Here is a 19,531-nt window from a genome sequence, read left to right on the forward strand (position 1 = left end):
AATCTAGACCCTCATTTCCTTTCCTATTTGGCTCCTCTCTTCCTTGTTGTATTTATGCTGCAGTCCCTACAGTTGCTGTTGCTGGTTAGCCTTTGTCTTCCTTTTCTCTGAAACCTTCCAGTTGCTGCCTGAATGTGAGAGAGAGAAGACTGGAAAATGTCAATGATAATGGTCCGTAGGTAGATGCAAGAAAACACACTTAGAAGGAATGTAACATCTTTTACTTTTATCCTTTGTTGTAGAATATTACAGTCACCTTCCACCATCACCATCTTGTTTTCAAACAAGAATATTTTATTTAACATACACTGGTAGTGTCCTTGCTAATTGAATCCTTTTGAATGGAAGATGAGGTTCAATTCATTACACCTTCTCCAATCTCATTTACTTCTCAGGTTTTTCTGTTGTTTTTTAGCTGGATTCTGCTTTATTTCTTTTAATGACTTTATCATCAGCCTCTGATTACCATTCTGCCTGCTGCCCTGCTTTTTCAGCTCTCTCTCCTTAAATGTAGTTCAAACGCGTCCCCAAGTCCCCAAATAACAAACCGGAGTAAATATCCTGCAACTGATAATTCAGTTTAGAAAAAATCAATTGTTATATAAAGGGATCTTTCCCCTGAGAACCTCATTTGAATGAGATCTAAATATCTGTTTCTCAGGATTTAATAGCATTGCCTCAGTACCTTAGCACATTGCCTTCACAGCTTTCTGTACTCAACACTTCTGACCTGTTATTCCCCTGAGATGTTCAATAGCAGAAGCTGTCACTATCAGGCAAAAGGAAGATTTGTAAATTGCTCCTATTTGGGGGGAAATCTGATGATTGTAGTTATTTAATGGATCAATTTGGGTTTCTAAGTGTAAAGTAATTTTTAGGCTTAATGTTGCCTTTGGTGCAGGTTGTCTCACATAGGAGGATTAGAAATGCTTTATGGACCATGGCTTGAGTGTACCACTAATGAAGAGTTAGAGAGTGTATTATACATTAATAATTAATGTTCTTCCAATAACAAACATCTACTATACAATAGACACCAGGCCAGATACTGGGGCCAGGACCTGCTACATCATTTGCAGGGCCTAGTGAAAAATGAAAACACAGGGTTCCTTGTTCAAAAATTATTCAAGGCCAGGCGTGGTGGCTCACACTTGTAATCCTAGCACTCCGGGAGGCTGAGGCGGGTGGATCACTTGAGGTCAGGAGTTCCAGAACAGCCTGGCCAATATGGTGAAACCCTATATCTGCTAAAAATACAAAAATTAGTCTGGCATGGTGGCATGTGCCTGTAATCCCAGATATTCGGGAGGCTGAGGCAGGCGAATCACTTGAACCTGGGAGGTGGAGGCTGCAGTGAGCTGAGATCGCATTGCTGCACTCAAGCCTGGGCGACAGAGTGAGACTCTGTCTCAAAAAAAAAAAAAAATTATTCAGAATGTCAAGCAAGTGACAATAGAACATTAAACCAAGCAAGGGGACATACTAAGTACTGGATCCTATGTGACTGCATAGGTCACTTGACCTGAAGCAGGCCCTAACTGGGGTTATGGTTGTAAAGTCCTCAAGGAATCAAGAAAGTAAGGACCAAACTAGTTTTTGCATTCTGACCCTACGGGATCCACAATGTTCTAGAATCCAGTTATACAGATTCCTTAAGCAGCCACTTGACTGTGGAGTTTACACTTGACGATTACAGTAGCTCTCCCCAGCCCCTCATGCATGGTTTCACTCTCCTTGATTTCAGTTACCCATAGTAGAGTACAATAAGATATTTTGACCGGGAAAAGAAAACTACATTCACATAACTTTTATTACAGTATATTTTAAGAATTATTCTATTTTATTATTAATTATTGTTGTTAATCTCTTACTGTGCCTAATTTATAAATTAAACTTTATCACAGGTATAAATATGTAGGAAAAAACATGATATATATTTGGTTCAGTGCTATCTATGGTTTCAGGCGTCTGCTCACTGGGGTTCTTGGGATAAGCGGGGGACTACTGTAAGTAGAAATAAATGCTGAAGGATATTATCTGAGTTTTAAAACATCCTTTAAAAAAATAGTTAAGCAAAAGCCACAGACCCCAAACTGCCAGAGGTGCTATTTCTACTCTCCCAGACAGTCAAATTAGCCTTTCTCACTTTCAGGCAATTCTTTATGTACAACGGATTCAGCTGGAAAATCTTGCTCGAAAGGCTTGAGGACATCATTATCTCTTTTCCGCAGTTATTTGGCCTTGGAAAGCCAAGTGGTCTGTAGGAGCTTGGGGCAGGGCAGGGCTATGTTTCCTCCTAAGCTACAGGCCAGGTATGTCTTCTGATTGAGCCCTGACTTGGTGAAAAATTGTAGAAAGGGTAGGTAAATTGAAGTGTGGGGCACCCTTTCTGAGGGTGCCTGTCAATCCCCAGTCCCACCTTTGTTTCTCTAGGAGGTTCACTGAGAGGGAAACAGGAATCTCTAGGGTACATGCACTGGGTGAGTGGCCCCTGCCTCTGAAAGTCACAGGAACCCACCTTGCTATAAGTCAAGGCTGCCGCTTATAAATGCTTGCCCTGAGCCAGGTGTTGTGCCAACCTACATCACCGCAGTTATTCTTTAAAGAGAATAACTGCATCATCCTGTCTATCATCATGCTCATTTTCATAGGAAGAAGCCAAGGCCCTGCAAGGTGAAGTCGCCGGGTATTTTGGCCTCTAATGCCTGTGTCATTCGCCACCACACAGCTCTTTCTGCTGTCACTATCGGAGAATCTGGGTGTGCAGGGATTACACCCCCCATGCTAGGGTGATGCCCCAGCACAGTTCCAAAAGAGGAAGAAACCCAATCTGTTGTTATTTTCCCCAATGCAGAACACACTCTGGACAATATGTTGGCAAGTGAGGTGTTAGTTGTCACGATTCCCTGGGGTGAGAATTCAAGGAGCTGGGCTTCATTTGCAAAGTGAAGGACAGTCAGTAGCACAGAGAGCCAGAAGCTCTGGATGAGAGGAAGGAGGTAGGATGACCCTGGTGGCAGAGCCTGGCAAGGGCCCAAGGAGCCTTCTCAGAAAGCTGGGGGAGGTGACGTGGCTGGTGACCACAGCAGAGGGATGTGAAGGTGGCGGGGCTCAAATGCGCAACAGCAGCTGATGGCACTGGAAAGCTGTTCTGAATACAGAGACTGGATTCTGTATCTGACCTGCATTTCCTCCCACATACTAACCCCCTCCAAATAGGCCATTGCTGACATTAAACATTATCACTTTGTACAGGACATAGAAAACCCCTTGTGTATGACAAAATTATGCTGAAATGATAACAATGTCTTTTATTTTATACTAACTTATAGTAAGAACTTAACACACAGTAACTCATTAATTTTCACAGAAATTGTATGAAATGGATGGGCACTCTTATATCCCCACTTACAGATAGGGTGGCTGACAAAGATAGCAGTTAAGTAATCTGCCTAGAGTCACACCGTAGATGGGGCTGCCAGATTCCCAGTCTGAGGTCTCTTGTGATTTCATTTTGTCTCTGAGTCCTCTACAGTACGCTAGCTTTAAAACATGTTTTGATATTCATTATCTTATTAGTTTTTCACATAACCCCATTAGGGATGAATTATTAACCCCATTCTACAGATAAGGACACTGAGCCTCAGAGGTCGAAGGCTCGCTCTTCTTTGTATGGTACATTCTAATTAGACTTTCGCTACAGAACATTCTTGAGGAGAGACGGGAAGGGGTGGCTCATGAATATGAAGGAGGAAGACAGTGTAGGATGCTAAGAAATCAGTTCGGAAGAATAGTTCCTTATCTCCTCACCCCCACCCCAACAGCATGGGGGAATAAAACTTAATCATCTGTTGTGAAGAGCTGTTTTCAACTGAAGTGAGAAAGGCTGGCCCCCTGGGAGCAGCGAACTCTCTGGTGGATTTTGTAGAATTAATGAAAAGGTATTTAAACAGAAGGATAAGGGAGATAATGAGAAAGATGACTTTACCAGAGTGAACTTAAGCACTGTACCCTGTCTCACAGAAAACCCACATGCATACTTTTTGAATTGAGTTGAATCCAGTCCTTTGGTATGCATTATCCTCTTGAACAGTCTAAGGCCAATTCAAAAGTAAAAGAAACAGCCTGCTTTCTAAAACATTTAGACTTTTTCAAGACTTCAGGTCCTTCAGACTGCTATAATTACCCTCACATTATTGCTACATACCAATTTAGTGTCCAGATTGAAAAACAGAATAAATGTTTACCAGAAACCCATTTACTTGTCAACCTCAACAATGAATCTGGGATGAGAAACAATATTCTCTGAGCTAAAAGGTGTAATTTCACCACCCGATGCAGTTGTCAATGTTTCATCAATTGAAAATCAATAAACTTCAATCAATTCCTGGGATCCTATTACTTTAACCTTTGGATGGCAAAAGGGCCCTCTCTGTTCCTGAGAGCTGCAGGTCTAGTATGGTTTCACCTTTTTCATATAATCAGCAAAGCTCAAACTGCTTCCTGATTGAAGAAAACTGCTCAGCAAACCCTGGCAAATGATTAGAAAGTGTTTTCTTGTTTCCAACAATGACCACAGGAAGTGAATGCAATTGGAGAAGGCCAGATTCTCTGCAGGCCCTTGTTCATTTCTTCTTTTTCCTGTTTTATTTTTATGTTTTAATTTTTCCTGCATTTACTGTGGTGACTTGAAGTTACCTGGGCCTCAATCTCCTCCTCTGAGGAACAGAGTGGCTTCCAAGGGAAGACTGCTTCAGGGAACATCGTGCATTGCAGCCCCAGATATCCCATTACCTCCAGCCTTTCCCCTTGTTCTAAGAGATCTCAAGATTCTGCTAGACACTCCTGCTCAAGTTCGGGTAGGCTTTTCCTTGCACTATTCTAGCTAAATCTTGGGATAGTCGGTTCTTCCATCTGTCTGCTCCTATGTATGCTGTTTTGCCAAACTCCTTCCAGTTACTGGCCTATTGATAGCACTCTTCACTGTTTTTCAGAATAATTTTTTAACTATATTCTAAAATATGTTTTTGGCCTTTTCCATAGGAACTTGGGAAGAAAGGGAACAGTTAAATATGAAGGCTCAAATCAGCATCTTAGAACGGAAGTCTTGACATCCTTTTCAAAAACAATTACTAATACAATTTATAGTCTTGTTTATGGCATAAGACAAAAAGCCCACGAAACTACTCAGTACTGTAGGAAATGAATGGTTTATTAAACTGTTGACTGTGCTCTAATCCTGGCTTCAGAATGATTAACTAACAAATCTATCATCTGGGGGAAAGCTGGCTTGCTAGAGATTAATCCTTAAACTATTCTTATTTGGGGGCATTGTTGTTTAGTTTTTATTCGAGAGAACTTCAAGAATTGTTAAAGAACATTGTATGTGTTTGTTTTTAAAGTTAAAATAGGAATAACCTGTGTTTTATACATGGCTATAGACGCACTCCATACATTTTAACTGATTTTGGTTTTTTAAATGGTGAAAAGGAAAGAACTCCAACAAAGGGCCCTAAAGGCGTTTCATTAGTACCAAAAAGCAGAGAAGGTATACGTATTTGTTAGGATTAGATTGATGGCAGGTACCAGAAACCAACTTATGTTAACTTAAGATCAAAAAGAGAATTTATTATAAGGCTGTGATGGGGATTGGTGGGGGAAGGAGGTGAGTCTCCCAGAATGTGCAAACATAGGTGAGCCTAGAGAAGGATATCAGTTATAATGTATTTAGTGGCCAATCACTGAAAAATAGCGATAATGGACTTCTTCCTGGCTGGAAGACCAGAGGTAGGAAGGGCTCCTAGGTTGCTTTGATTGAGCAGGTCAGTGATGTGATTAAGTGTCCTTCGGCTGTCTATTTGGCTTTCACAATACCTGCTTCATCCTTACACTATGTTCCATATTCCCATGGTCACAAGAGAGTTACCAACAGTTTGTGAGGTTAAAGCCTCCTTGTCTGTGTTGGCCTGAGTTCTCAGAGACTGAGGCAAAAACTGATGTGTTCACACTTTATTAGGGACTGGAGTGTGATTCAAAGACACAGGATAAGGGGAAAGGAGAAGGAGGTAGAAAAGGAGAGAAAGCAAATAAAACAGGGGGTCTGCAGAAAGGGTGCACAAGCTATTGTATCCCAGGACCATCTGTTTGGGTGCAGAAATGGAAAAGAATTTATCCACCAGAAACTTCCTGGCCCTGGTTTTCCACTAATTACAGTCATCCCCATGGAACCTAATTCCTACCGACTTCCTGGTTATATCCCCAGGTTTCTCCAGGCAGCTTTTGGGAAAGCCAGAGCCCCCCTACAGGAGCAGAGAGGCCAGCACAGAAGTGCAGCAATCTCTCTGCCAACTTCTCCATCTCTGCCAATTGCAGCGGCAGCAACAGTGACTGGGATCCTATAATCTTGGGTATAGCAAGACTGTTGTTGGGGCCTTATTAGGCTATGAGCAAGGCAAGTGCATAGATCTGGGATGGCATATAAACTGAGCCCAGGCCGGGCGTGGTGGCTCACGCCTGTAATCCCAGCACTTTCTGAAGCCAAGGCGAGTAGATCACCTGAGGTCAGGAGTTCGAGACCATCCTGGCCAACATGGTGAAACCCCATCTCTACAGAAAACACAAAAATTAGCTGGGCATGGTGGCAGGCGCCTGTAATCCCAGCTACTCAGAAGGCTGAGGCAGGAGAATCACTTCAACCCGGGAGGCGGAGGTTGCAGTGAGCCGAGATCACGCCACTTCACTCCAGCCTGGGCAACAGAGTGAGACTCCGTCTCAAAAACAAACAAACAAACAAAAAACAAAAAACAAAACTGAGCCCAATACAACATCCCCATCTGGAGTGGGGGATCCTTTCCAGAGGCTGCCCTAGAAGACAAAGGATTTCTCTTTCTTTGAATCCCCCAACAATAACCTTACCCTGTAATATAGTTTGGGTGTATGTCCCCACCCATATCTCATATTGAAATATAATCCCCACTGTCAGAGATGGGGCCTGGTGGGAGGTGACTGGATCATGGGGGTGGTCCCTCATGAATGGTTTAGCACCATGCCTCTTGGTACTGTCTTCACTGTAGTGAGTTCTCATGAGATCTCATCGTTTAAAAGTGTGTGGCACCTCCTCCCTTGCTCTCTCTTGCTCCTGCTTTTGCTGTATGACATGCCTACTCCTGATTCACCCTCCGCCATGAGTAAAACCTCCCTAAGGCCTTCCCAGAAACCGAGCAATGTTGGCGTCATGCTTGCACAGCTTGCAGAACAATGAGCCAATTAAACTTTTTAAAAATAAACTACCCAGTCCCAGATATTTCTTTATAGCAATGTGAGAATAGAGTAATACACCCTGTTTCATTGGCTCTACCTAGTAGCCCCATTTGTCTCTGAACCAACACGTGCACCTGGGGAATAGGATTATGAAAAATTTAAGCTGTAGTCATTTGTTCATTTCCAAGTGCTGCTTGGCTAGCTGTAGATATCAGAGTGAAAACTAAGGCAGTTCCCAAAAAAAAGGAAGAATAAATGTTGAAGAGACAACCGTAATGTACACTTTTAAAAATGTTTAGAAACAGAACCCAGAAAAAAGAAGAAGACTCTCTGTTCCTCCCCTGTATTCATTCATTTTGCATTGCTATAAAAGAATATCAGAGACTGGGTAACTTTTAAAGAAAAAAGATTTACATGGCTCATGATTCTGCAGACTACACAAGAAGCATGGTGCTAGCATCTGCTTTAGGTGAGGACCTCATGAAGCTTCCATTTATGACAGAAAGCAAAGAGGGAGCAGGTGGGTCACACAGCAAGAGGGAGTGGGAGAGAGTGGAGAAAATGCCAGGCTTCTTTAAACAACCAGCTCTTGCGTAAACTCATTACCACTCATTACTCTGGGGACGGCACCAAGCAATTCATGAGAGATCTGCCCCCATGACCCAACACCTCCCACTAGGCCCCACCTCCAACATTGGGGGTCACATTTCAACCTGAGATTTAGAGGCGACAAATATCCAAACCATATCATTCTGCCCCTGTCCTCCCAAATCTCATGTCCTTCTCACATTGCAAACTACAGCCATCCCTTCCCAAGAGTCCTCCAAAATTTTAACTCATTCCAGCATTAACTCAAAAGTCCAATTTTTCATTTAAGACTCGAGGTAATTTCTTTCCCTGTAAAAATCCAAAACAAGCTATTTACTTCCAAATATAATGGTGGTATATGCATTAGGTAAACATTCTTAGTCCAAAACAGAGAAATCAGCCAAAAGAAAGGAGCAACAGGCCTCATGCAAGTCTGAAACCCAGCAGGGCAGACACTAAAACTTAAAGCTCCAATATAATACTTGACCCCCTGTCCTACATTGTGGGCACACTGGTGGAAGGAGTGGGACCCCAAAGCCTTGCACAGCCCTGTCCCTGTGGCTTTGCAAGGTGCAGCACCCTTGGTTGCTCTCACAGGTTAGAGTTGAGTGTCTGCAGCTTTTTCAGTCTCAGGCTGCAAGCTGCAGGTGGCTCTACTATTCTGGGGACTGGAGAGTGGTGGCCCTGTTCCCATAGCTCCACTAGGCAGTGTGCCAGTGGGAACTCTGTGTGGAGGCTCCAACCTCACATTTCCCCTCAGCACTGCCCTAGTAGAGGCTCTCTGTGAGGGCTTCTTCCCTGAAGCAGGCTTCTACCTAGGCACCCAGGCTTTCCCATACATGCTCTGAAATCTGGGTGGAAGCTGCCAAGCCTCCTTCACTCTTGAATTCTGCATACCTGTAGGCTTAACACCATGTGGAAGTTGCCAAAGCTTACAGCTTGTGCCCTCTGGAGCAGCAGCCTGAGCTATACCTGGAGCCCTTTGAGCTGCTGTTGGAGCTGGAGCAGCCTGGAAATGGAGAGCAGTGTCCAGAGGCTGGGCAGGGCAGCAGGACCTCAGGTCTGGCCCCAGAAACCGTTCTTTCCACCTATGCCTCTGGGCCTGTGATCAGATGGGCTGCCTCAAAGATTTCTGAAATGACTTCAAGGCCCTTTTCCAAACATTGTCTTGGATATTAGCACTTGGCTTGCTTTTGTGCTTTCCCCACAACCCATTTGGATTATTCTCTTGAAAATAATCCAAAGTTTTTATTTCTCTACCACAGGGAGAGCTGCCGATTTTTACCCTCTGCTTCTCTTTTAATTATAAGTTCTAACTTCAAGTCATTCCTTTGCCCACATCTGATCATAGGTTGTTAAAAGCAGCCAGGCCACCTCTTGAATATTTTGCTGCCTAGCGATTTCTTCCACCAGATACCCTAAATCATCACTCATATCTAGCCCTCCACATCATCACTAGCCCTCCACAGAGCCCTAGGACATGGATAAAATACAGCCAAGTTCTTTGCTAGGGCATAACAAGGGTGACCTTTGTTTTAGTTCCCAGTAAGTTCCTCATTTTCATCTGATACCTCCTCCACTTGGTCTTCACCATCCATGTTTCTATTAGCATTTTGGTCAAAACCGCTTAAAAACTTTCTAAGACGTTCCAATCTCTCCCTTGTTTTTCTGTCTTCTGAACCCACCAAAGTCCTCCAACCTCTGCCCATTACCCAGTTCCAAAGCCACTTCCACATTTTCATGTATCTTTATAGCAACTCCTCACTCCTCAGTACCAATTTTCTGTATTAGTCCATTTTGTGTTGCTATAAAGGAATATCTGAGACTGAGTAACTTGAAAAGAGGTTTATTTGGCTCATGGTCCTGCAGATCGTACAAGAAACATGCTGCCAGTATCTGCTTTAGGCAAGGACCTTAGAAAGCTCCCACTCATGGCAGAAGGTATAGGGGAAGTAGGTGTGTTGCATGGTGAGAGGGAGCAAGAGAGAGAGGAGGAAGTGCCAGTTTCTTTTAAACAACCAGCTCTTGTGTGAACTCATAACTACTCATTATCACTGGGAGGACACCAAGCCATTCATGAGGGATCTGCCCTCATGGCCCAATACCTCCCATCAAGCTCTACCTCCAACAATGGGGGTCACATGTCAACATAAGATTTGGAGGGGACAAATATCCAAACCGTATTATTTTCCATATACATTTATGTTTTTCATCCTAAAGACAGGCTTTGTTTCATTCCCAGGGCATAAAATATGGCCTGCAAAAGTATGAAAGCTTAATTGTTCCAAATCTAGTCACACTCAAAAGACTGAATCTTCCCCTCTGTATTTAATTGACCCATTTTGAGTTGTGTCTTCTTCTAGACCAATCCAATGGCAGCCAAGGCAATAGGATCACATAAAAATGCCTGAAGAAGCTCACTCCACAAAAGAGCCATGTGGATGAGAGAAGGGTGTTTATGGAAGAAAATAATATTCACAACATGCCCCCAAGAAAACCATTTTTATAAATTTTAATGATAAATAAGTTAAATTGAATATTTATCTCCAACATTGCCTACATATGACATCTCTGACCCCATTTAACCTTTCCTGGTGCTAACTAAATGTGGCCAACACTATTGGCCTGTTGCTGGGCAATATCCTCTTAAGTTGCTGTTATATATCCTGTTTTTATCTCATGGATAGTGACAAAACTTCCACCCCATTCCTGAAGATATTTTAAATTCAGGTTGTTAAAGTTTTACTACTTCTTGGAATATCCACAAAATCATTCTCAGCCTCAGCAGCCAATTTATTGTGTAAATGCAGGCATGACATCTTAAAAATATATTCCACTGACTTCAGGTACATACTCAAGTATCACTTGCCAGGTAAACAGGTGAGCCAATTAATACAGTTTTACCACCTGAATACTGAAGCTGCCAACCAAACACTCTGTAAGCCCTGCCATTTTTATGTTGAAATAGTAGTTGAATATGCTAATACAAAGAAGCAAGAAATTTATGGTTGCCTATTAAAGGTACCAAGTGGGAGTAAAAGATAGTCTTGAGGATTAATCCAAGAACAGAGAAGTAAAAAAGAAGTGGGGATGTCCTTTAATATGTCAGTGGATAAACAATCTTTGGTATATCCACACAATGAATGGAATGTTATTCGGTGATAAAAAGAAATGAGCTATCAAGCCACAAAAGGATATGGAGGCAACTGAAATGCATATGGCTAAGTGAAAGAAGCCAGTCTGAAAATACTACATACTATCTGCTTCCAACTATGATATTCTAAGAAAGGTAAAACTTACGGAGACAGTAAAAAGATCAGTGGTTGCCAGGGTCGTGTGGGATGAACAGGTAGAGTCCAGGGGATTTTTAGGGCAGTAAAACTATTCAGTATGATACTGTCATGGCAGAAGACTGACATTAGACATTTGTCCAAACCTATAGAACTGTACGACACAAAGAGTAAACCCTAATATAAACTATGAACTTTAGTTAATAATAGCGTGTTGATATTGGTTCATCAGCTATAACAAGTGTACCACACGAATGCAAGATATTAATAAGAGGACAAACTATGTGTAGTGGGAAGAAGGGGTAATGGTAATGATCTACTTTCTCCTTTCAGTTTTTCTATAAGCTTAAAACTTTCCTAAAAATTAAGCCTATTATTTAAAAAAAAAAAAAAAAGGCAAAGAAAAGAAATTGTGGTAGGGGGTGCCGTGCAGGGTAGGGAAGAATGAAATTTCACTGGATAAAAAGGAAAAGGAAAAGACCAATCTCAACTAGCCCTTGACAGCCTTTCCTGTGGATGTCTGGATATAGTAGTTAGGTTGTGTTTCTAGTTCCATCATCTTGGGAACTTCATTCTTCCCCTACCACGAGGCCGTTTCCTGAAAGTAGGCTTCTACCAGGCACATTCCTTATGTGGCTGCAGTTAGATAGTCCCAGGAAAGGACATATGCCTCAAGTCAGGCTGATAAGACTCAAAGGGGAGATTTGGTTTCTTTGGTTATCTGTGGACTTGTAATTATACGAACAAAAAATGGCCTAGCCAAATACTGTGTTATCAGAAAATAGATTTTACTACACTTTAAAGACCATAATTTGTTTCCTTCTGGAATTTTGCCCAATCTAGTCTATAAATAAAGGAAATATTTTAGGAAATAATTCAGATCTCCAGAATATAAACTCCTTGAGGATGAGAATTCTATCTGCACAGTCAACCCTCAAAAAACATGTGTTGTCCATGATAGCAATGATGGTCATGATAATGATGATGGAGGAAGACGTTATTCAGCAAATTTGATACCAGTCCAGTCACCCATAAAATAACATTATCCCCTTTTATCTTTCCATAGATGTCAAAAGGATGAATCAGGGATGTCTGTGTATTCCCCTCAGAGCTGTTACTCTGCTAGTGTGAGCTGTAGCGAACAATTTGCACCAGAAGCTTGAGGCTCACTTACTGTTGAGCCACAGTCTACCCAATCTCAGATAGCCGCTGGTGGCAATAGGTAGGTTACCAGGAAGAATAATACACAAACCAGCTCTTATGACAATGTCATTATCACACTTATTATTTTGCTTTCTCTTTTCTGGGCTGAGAGTACTTCACAATATACAATCTCTATTCTTGGTCTTCCTGTGAGATAGGCAGTCAGAAGAAAATGGGAAATCTTAGCACATCTGAACAATAGTAAGTCTTTCTTCACAGTGTTGTCTGAAGAGTGTTGCTTGATGACATCAGCAGCCAGATCTGTGTCTTCCCCCACACAATGAGGCTGAGTTTCTGTGCATGGGTGAGAAAGCATCTTATGAGCTGAATGATAATTAGGAAAACCATTGAGAAAATGGGAGTGACATCCTGCAAATTAAAGGCAGTTGTAATGTAAAAGGAAATTAAATCTTCAGTTTTTAAGAAAGATAGGCAATCTTGCCCACAACATTTTGACCCTTTTCCTTTATTTCTTCCCAGTCCATGCTTCTCCTTTATCTTTTCTTGGGCCCGTGTTCATTTTCTCACTGAGTTGATACTGCTTCAAACAGTTTTGTGGTTTCTGTAGGTGTGTCATTAAAACAAGGACATGGCTTCTAGGCATCTGTGATGACTCAGCGAGTTCAAACTCTATCTGCTGCGTTAGTGCAATGGATCAACCTCCTCTTGCTGCACAGAGCCTGCCAGATATCCATGGTGCATGTCAGGGCTCTGGTTGGGCATTCATTGTTTTATTCAATCAGTTATGCCAACGATGGTCAGTCAAGTGGCATGGCATCATATTACTTTTCTGAGGCTCCTAATGAATGAAGGAAGGTTACCTTAAGAGGCCCTTCTTTCTTTGCCCTGTGGAACACTAGTAGCACAGTGTTTGGTACTTTACTTAGTTTCGCGCCAAATCCTGTAACCATGGGTTGCTCCTTTTGGAGCTGTGGTTAGACTCACCCAAGTGGCTTAGCTTGGTGCTTCCTAAACATTAACATTCATATACATCACCCAAGATCTTATTAAAATGCAGATTTGGATTCAGTGGGTCTGGGATAGGGCTGCCTATTCTGCATTTCCAACAGACGCTGCTGTTCCATGGACTATACCTTGAATAGCCAGAGCCTAATCCCAGCTGAGCACATCGTTTTACAACAACCTGCCACCATTAGCAGATAGAAGAACAGAAGTGCAAGTGCCACTGGATTTTTTTCAAACGTTTGACCTCCAGAATAGGGAAGGGAAAAGGAACTACCATTGATAGAGCCTTTATGACACCCCAGGCACAATGCCTAGTTGTCAACATCATTTAATTCTATTATCCCATTGATGAGAATCTGAGCAACTTGAATAAGAAAGTGATTACTTAAAACTTGGTTTGTGAGTCCCTCCCCTTTCTGACATCAGTAACTAGTGTTGCTAAGGCAACTCAACAGGCCCAAGATGCCAAATCTGAGAGGAGGGGATGTCAAGAGAGACCGAGAGCTCATGGCACACTACAGGAAACCCCAACTCCAAGAAAGATCTACCCAAAATAGAGGTGTGCTGATGCAAATCAGTGATCACTGCTGTTCTCAGGGTATAAGAATAGGTTGGAAACCTCTCTGGTGACTCATCAGCCTTCACAGTTGCCAGGAGTTATCTCTAGCTCTAGTCAGGCAGCCAGTCACTCCCTGGCAAAGGGAAAGCCTTTTCTCGAGAACATTCTGATCTGAGGAAGGAGCTGGCTTGAGCTCATTATTCAGGGTCAGGTGGCACAATGAACTATGCTGCACCACCTCGGATGGACTTTTCTGCGGGGGTTGAGAACCAGATCAGGTTGTCATAGATCCCTACCCCTTCTGGCCCAAGCCCCATGAATGGAGAAGTGGTGGGCAGTGGGTGGGAGTTGGGGGGCGGGGGCGATGAGTCTCTGAAGCCAGGTAAAAACCCATTTCTCTGGGATACTTCATTGTTTAGCTAAGTGGATGAGGGCCTACAGTGCCAAGATTTGCACACTCTAGGCATCACAGGGCTGGTCCCAGATTGGCATCAGAATCCCAGATTGGGTTCTCCATTGGAAGCAGATGCCTTAAAAGGTTTCTTGGCTGACAATGCATCCCCCAGACCACACATTTTTGTTCTCCTCTGACCATTCCAATTCAGAGCTACCTCTTCCAAGGTAGGGCTCCTTCTGACTGAACAGACTAAGAGTAGGCGATTGGAGAAGGTTTTTAATGATGTCAGGTCTTCTGAAATATTTTCTTCTCTGGAAAGTATTCTCAAACACCAAGCTCCTGGCCTAGAACTATTAACAGAGCAGAATGTTTCTTTGGAGTGTTGAAAAGAATAGCATATGAGAGGATTATCAGTATTGGCTGGTAACATATTCTGAGGATCCAACTAGGGTTATGACATTGTGTTAGAAGCTGTGAGCAATAATGAAAATGACACCTCAAACCTTTATTATCAGATGTGGAATAGGAGTTATATATTCTGGTTTATTAAATAATAGATTTTTTTCATAATAAGAACCGCAGAGGAGAAAAGACTTTCCCTTTACCCTCTGAGAATTTGATAACTGCGTCTATAAAATACATTGACAGCAATCACATTAACAGGAGAACAGGCAGACAAATTTATTATGTACATGGCGGCATCCCAGAAAAGAAAAGGGGATATTTGCAAAACCCAATGAGATCTAGAAATCTACATGGGCTCGTTGTAGGGGAGGCAGAATGTAGGTAACTTAGGGAAGAGTAAATGATTTGAGGGAAAGAGGAATGGGTGGTAGATGAGATTCAAGGGCAGTAGTAGGCAGGCTGAGTGGGGTTTGTTGGGGATTCATGACGATTGAGTTCTTCCAAAGGATCTGTCTTTAAGCAGATAAGGGAAGTTTAGAGAAAGCCCCTTCTTGCACTAGCTGTTCCCCAAATGCCCTCAATTTGAAGTCATCAGCACACCAAAGCAGCATATTTGGGGTGGTATTTCCTAAACTCCTTCAGAACAAACATGAATGGCATGTTAGAGTTTACAGAGCACTTTCATATAAATTATGCAATTTGGTTACTCACAATTAACCTGCAAGATAAAAAATTTATATATAATCTGCATTTTGTTGATGAGAAAAATGAACCTCAAAGAGGTAAGGATATTTTTTTCAAAGTTAAATAAGTATCTGGAAGTGGATTTGGGATTAAGATGAGGCGTTGGTTTTTTTCTCTTCATCACAGTATCCAGGGCACTGGGGAGAAAATGGAGAGTGGCTCTTCCCTGGCCCTTACCCCTTCTCCTGGAAGAGTCCTGTGTGTTTGTGTATCTGACTTATGGGAGGTGTCCACAATCCATTTCCTCTTCCTTCTATGGCCCCTCATCCTTCAAAGGACACAGAGTTCTCTAGTGCAAAGCCCATTACCTTTAAAACACCCTGCTTCCAAAAAAATCCATACCTCTGGTTCCCAGGACTTTACCTTGGCCTGGTCATCGTCATTTCCCTTGTTTAAATGTTAAAGAAGTGGGTTGTCAGTGTGCGTGGGGTGAACCACATGGGAGAGAGACCATATTCTACCTTGCATTGGGGCCATTTTTGCCAATCACAACTTGGTTGCAATCTGTGTTCTCCTAAATTGCTTTCATAGGGACTGCCTTGTCTTGCCAACTGATCACCTGTCCATAAGCATTTCAGATATGGGATTGTGTTTTATTCGTCCATGGAATTGCAGCTCCTAGAAGACATCACGATGTTAAGGGAGAGCCTTAGATAGTAAGTGTTTGATTACAATTGTCAAAAAACAAAATGATAACAAAGTTAAAGATCTTAAATTGGCTTTTATTTGTGATTCTAGAATTGGACAACACCTCACTCTATAAAATAGAACGAATGTTCTGATGAGCAGAGCAGAGGAGTTTGGTTTTGTAGATAGGAAATGGCTGAGGAAAGCAGAAACAAAACAAAATACAAATTCATTATTTCAAAATTACCTTTCTTGTAAAGGTTAAAGCAGAGGGGACTTCTTTTTGCAGATTAAAGTTGCCCTGCTTGGTGGTTTGGCTATTATCTCTCTCATTTCTTGAAGGTCAGATAAAGATCTTAGTTTTGGCTTGGTGGTGCGAAACTTCAGCAGGAGAAACTCCATTTCAGTTTGGTCTGTGGGGTTTAGGGCAGGGGCTCAGTCCAAACCAATGGCCTCCTATAAATATTGTTTAACAAAATTTTTAGAATAACTCAGGGGTATTAAGAAAAAGCCTGGGCTAGGCGCGGTGGCTCACACCTGTAATCCCAGCACTTTGGGAGGCTGAGGCGGGTGGAACACAAGGTCAGGAGATCGAGACCATCCTGGCCAACATGGTGAAAGCCCGTCTCTACTAAAAATACAAAAATTATCTGGGTTTGGTGGTGTGCACCTATAATCCCAGCTACTCAGGAGGCTAAGGCAGGAGAATCGCTTGAACCCGGGAGGCGGAGATTGCAGTGAGCCAAGATCATGCCACTGCACTCCAGCCTGGGCGACAGAGTGAGACTCCGTCTCAAAAAGAAAAGCAAAAAAGAAAAAGCCTGAAAAATTCCTCTTTTTGTCAGAAAGTACGCTATCCTCCAGGATTCTCTTCTGTGGGGGAAAAAACTTGCAGACCATGGACTCACTCTGTCCTTGGGAATTCAGTGGCAGGAGTTCACTCCTGGGAGGTGGAGAAGGCATTCAGAGGTCTGCTCAGCTACACCACTGCTCTGGAGTCTCATTCCCTCATTCTTCTTGCCCATCCTCAGCCTGGTTAATCTCATTAGACTCTGGACAAAGGTAGGAGGTAAATTCCCACCCACCCCCTACCCAAGAGATGCTGGGTCTGTAGATCTGGGTGGAGTATAGCTACGTGTATTTTTAAAGGCACCCAAGGTGATTGTTATTCAGAAGGCCCTTATACCACAGTTTGAGAAAACAATGTGTTAAACAGAAATTGCATGCAGGGCAGTAGATACCATTCCTGGGGGGAACCTCGAATATGAGTCACACCCAGTCTGGTTGCCCTTCAGCAGACAATTAAGAAAGACATTTCTGGGTCATACCAGGACCATTCTATGGGAATATGATGCGTCTGGTCCATCCTCCAACCAACCACTCCATCTACTAGCTACTAATAGCAGCATTTATTAAATGCTTTCTATGTGTCAGCCTCTGTGTTGGGGCTTTCACATGGGTCAGTTAATCCTCACAATCACTTGATGAGGTTATTTCCTTATTAGAGATGATAAACATCCAGAGAGGCTAAAGAATTTGTCTAGACACAATGTGAAAGTGGCTGAGTTGGGATAGGCATCCAAGAGGCCTATTAGCACAGATCACCCTCCTCTTACCACTCTGCTATGCTCTCTCCCTTTGAAATCACACAGGTCTGGGACTGGGGAGTAAGGCGACTCAACGCTTCTCTCCACCTGAAAACATTCTGTCCTCTACCTATGTTGTATTTCCAGCCTGTGATCTAGCTGGAATTTTTTTCCTTCCTTGGCTGTTTGTTCAAAAGACTGAAATGAAGGTTAAGTAGGAAGCCTGGTAGGGAGGTTGGGAGCTGGAGAATTTACTAATGAAGTTAAATGAGGCTGCGTATCTGCCATGAAATTTGCCCTTTGCCCAGTACCCCAGCATGATCTCAGTGGAGCACAGGCAGCCCCTCACCAGGGCTGACCAGGGCAAGTTTCAGTGGGAACACAAGCACAGACCACCTCATGGATGTGTTGGTTTTGATAGGAACTGATCCATGTCATCCTGTATGTAACGTTTGTCTCTGTGTCCAAGTTAAAAAAAAAAAAAAAAAAAAGAAAGGAGAGAGCAGAAATGAAGAATCAGCAGTAAATACAACAGTTCCTAGGAATTGGTGCAAACTCTTTGTAACAGACCCACAGGCTACCTATTTGTTCTATATAAATTAGTAAATGTATAAATGAATAGTAATAAATAAATTATATTATAAATTAATAACCTCTTAGTATTTTTTTTCTACAAAATGTGAGATAGAGAACACAGAGTTTGGATTAGCCATACCTGGTGACCCATCCTGCTTCTGCCAATTCCCTGAGCAGGTTACTTAACCTCTGGGCCTCAGTTTCTTAAGATTTAATTGTGGGTAATATCTGCTTGAAAGAGTGAGATGTGAAGATTAGAAATAATGCATGCAGGGGAGGCTCTCAATAAATGGTAGCTAATATTATAATAACCACTCTAGAATTCATTTCCAAAGGTAATAGAATGTCTAAAGATGAACCATAGGAAAAGTATAGACTTTTGGTCTGTATGATTTCAAAAATAATGATACAGAATTTTGATGCCTATATTCCTGCTCCTGTGAGCTAAAAATACTACAGGTAAATAGCAATTCTGTATCTGCCATTCCATTTGATCCTTATAATAGTCCTATAGTATATAATAGGGTATTATTTTCCTCATTTAAAAAATTATCATGTTAAGGATTAGCAAAGTTAAATGGTTTGCCCTTAAAATTTATAAAGAGAAGAGCTGAGACACATACGAGTGTTCTGAAACCATATTCACAGCTCATTCTACCTGACCACACTAGAATCTATATATCAGTTCTCTTTGAAGTGCCCGATGAAAATTCATACTCTTGCCTTCTCTCATATCAATTTTTAGAAAAATTGCATCCCAGAGATGGAAAGAAAGTTTATTCAGATCATACAAAAAATCAGCAAGAGGGATGGGAATTTATAAAATGAGACTTTAGTATGCGACCAATTAGGACGCCCAAGGGGATCCTGAAAAGGCGTGAGCTCTCCTGCTTGCTAGCTGTGCAACTTGGGCAAGTTAACCATATTAGGCTGGAACTTTTCAAGTTCCCAAGTTCTGAATTAAGAATAACAGTGTCAACTTCATAGTGTTGCTGTGGTGATTGAATTCGATAATAGATGTGCACCTGGCAAATCGATGCTCAATAGCTGTGGGTTTCCTTTACCTCATGCCTTAGCTTGACAAGTGAGCACTTGGCAAAGTCTAGTAACCAAAGCCCTGGAGTCATGAAGCCTTCTCATGCCCACAAACTACCGACAGTGGATGCTTGACAGGGTGGCCAAGCATCTCAGCAGTTCTCAGCCTCAGCTGTCCGAAAGCAGAGCTGTTCCTAGAAGGGGCACTGAGAATACTTTGGCCTCTGAAGGGAGATTGATTCCCTCTGTAAGTGGTTTGCCAGTAAGGGTGTTAATTCAATCCAAATGTTGGAGT

This window comes from Pan paniscus, chromosome 4, assembly GCF_029289425.2.
Source record: "Pan paniscus chromosome 4, NHGRI_mPanPan1-v2.0_pri, whole genome shotgun sequence".
Lineage (NCBI taxonomy): Eukaryota > Metazoa > Chordata > Mammalia > Primates > Hominidae > Pan > Pan paniscus.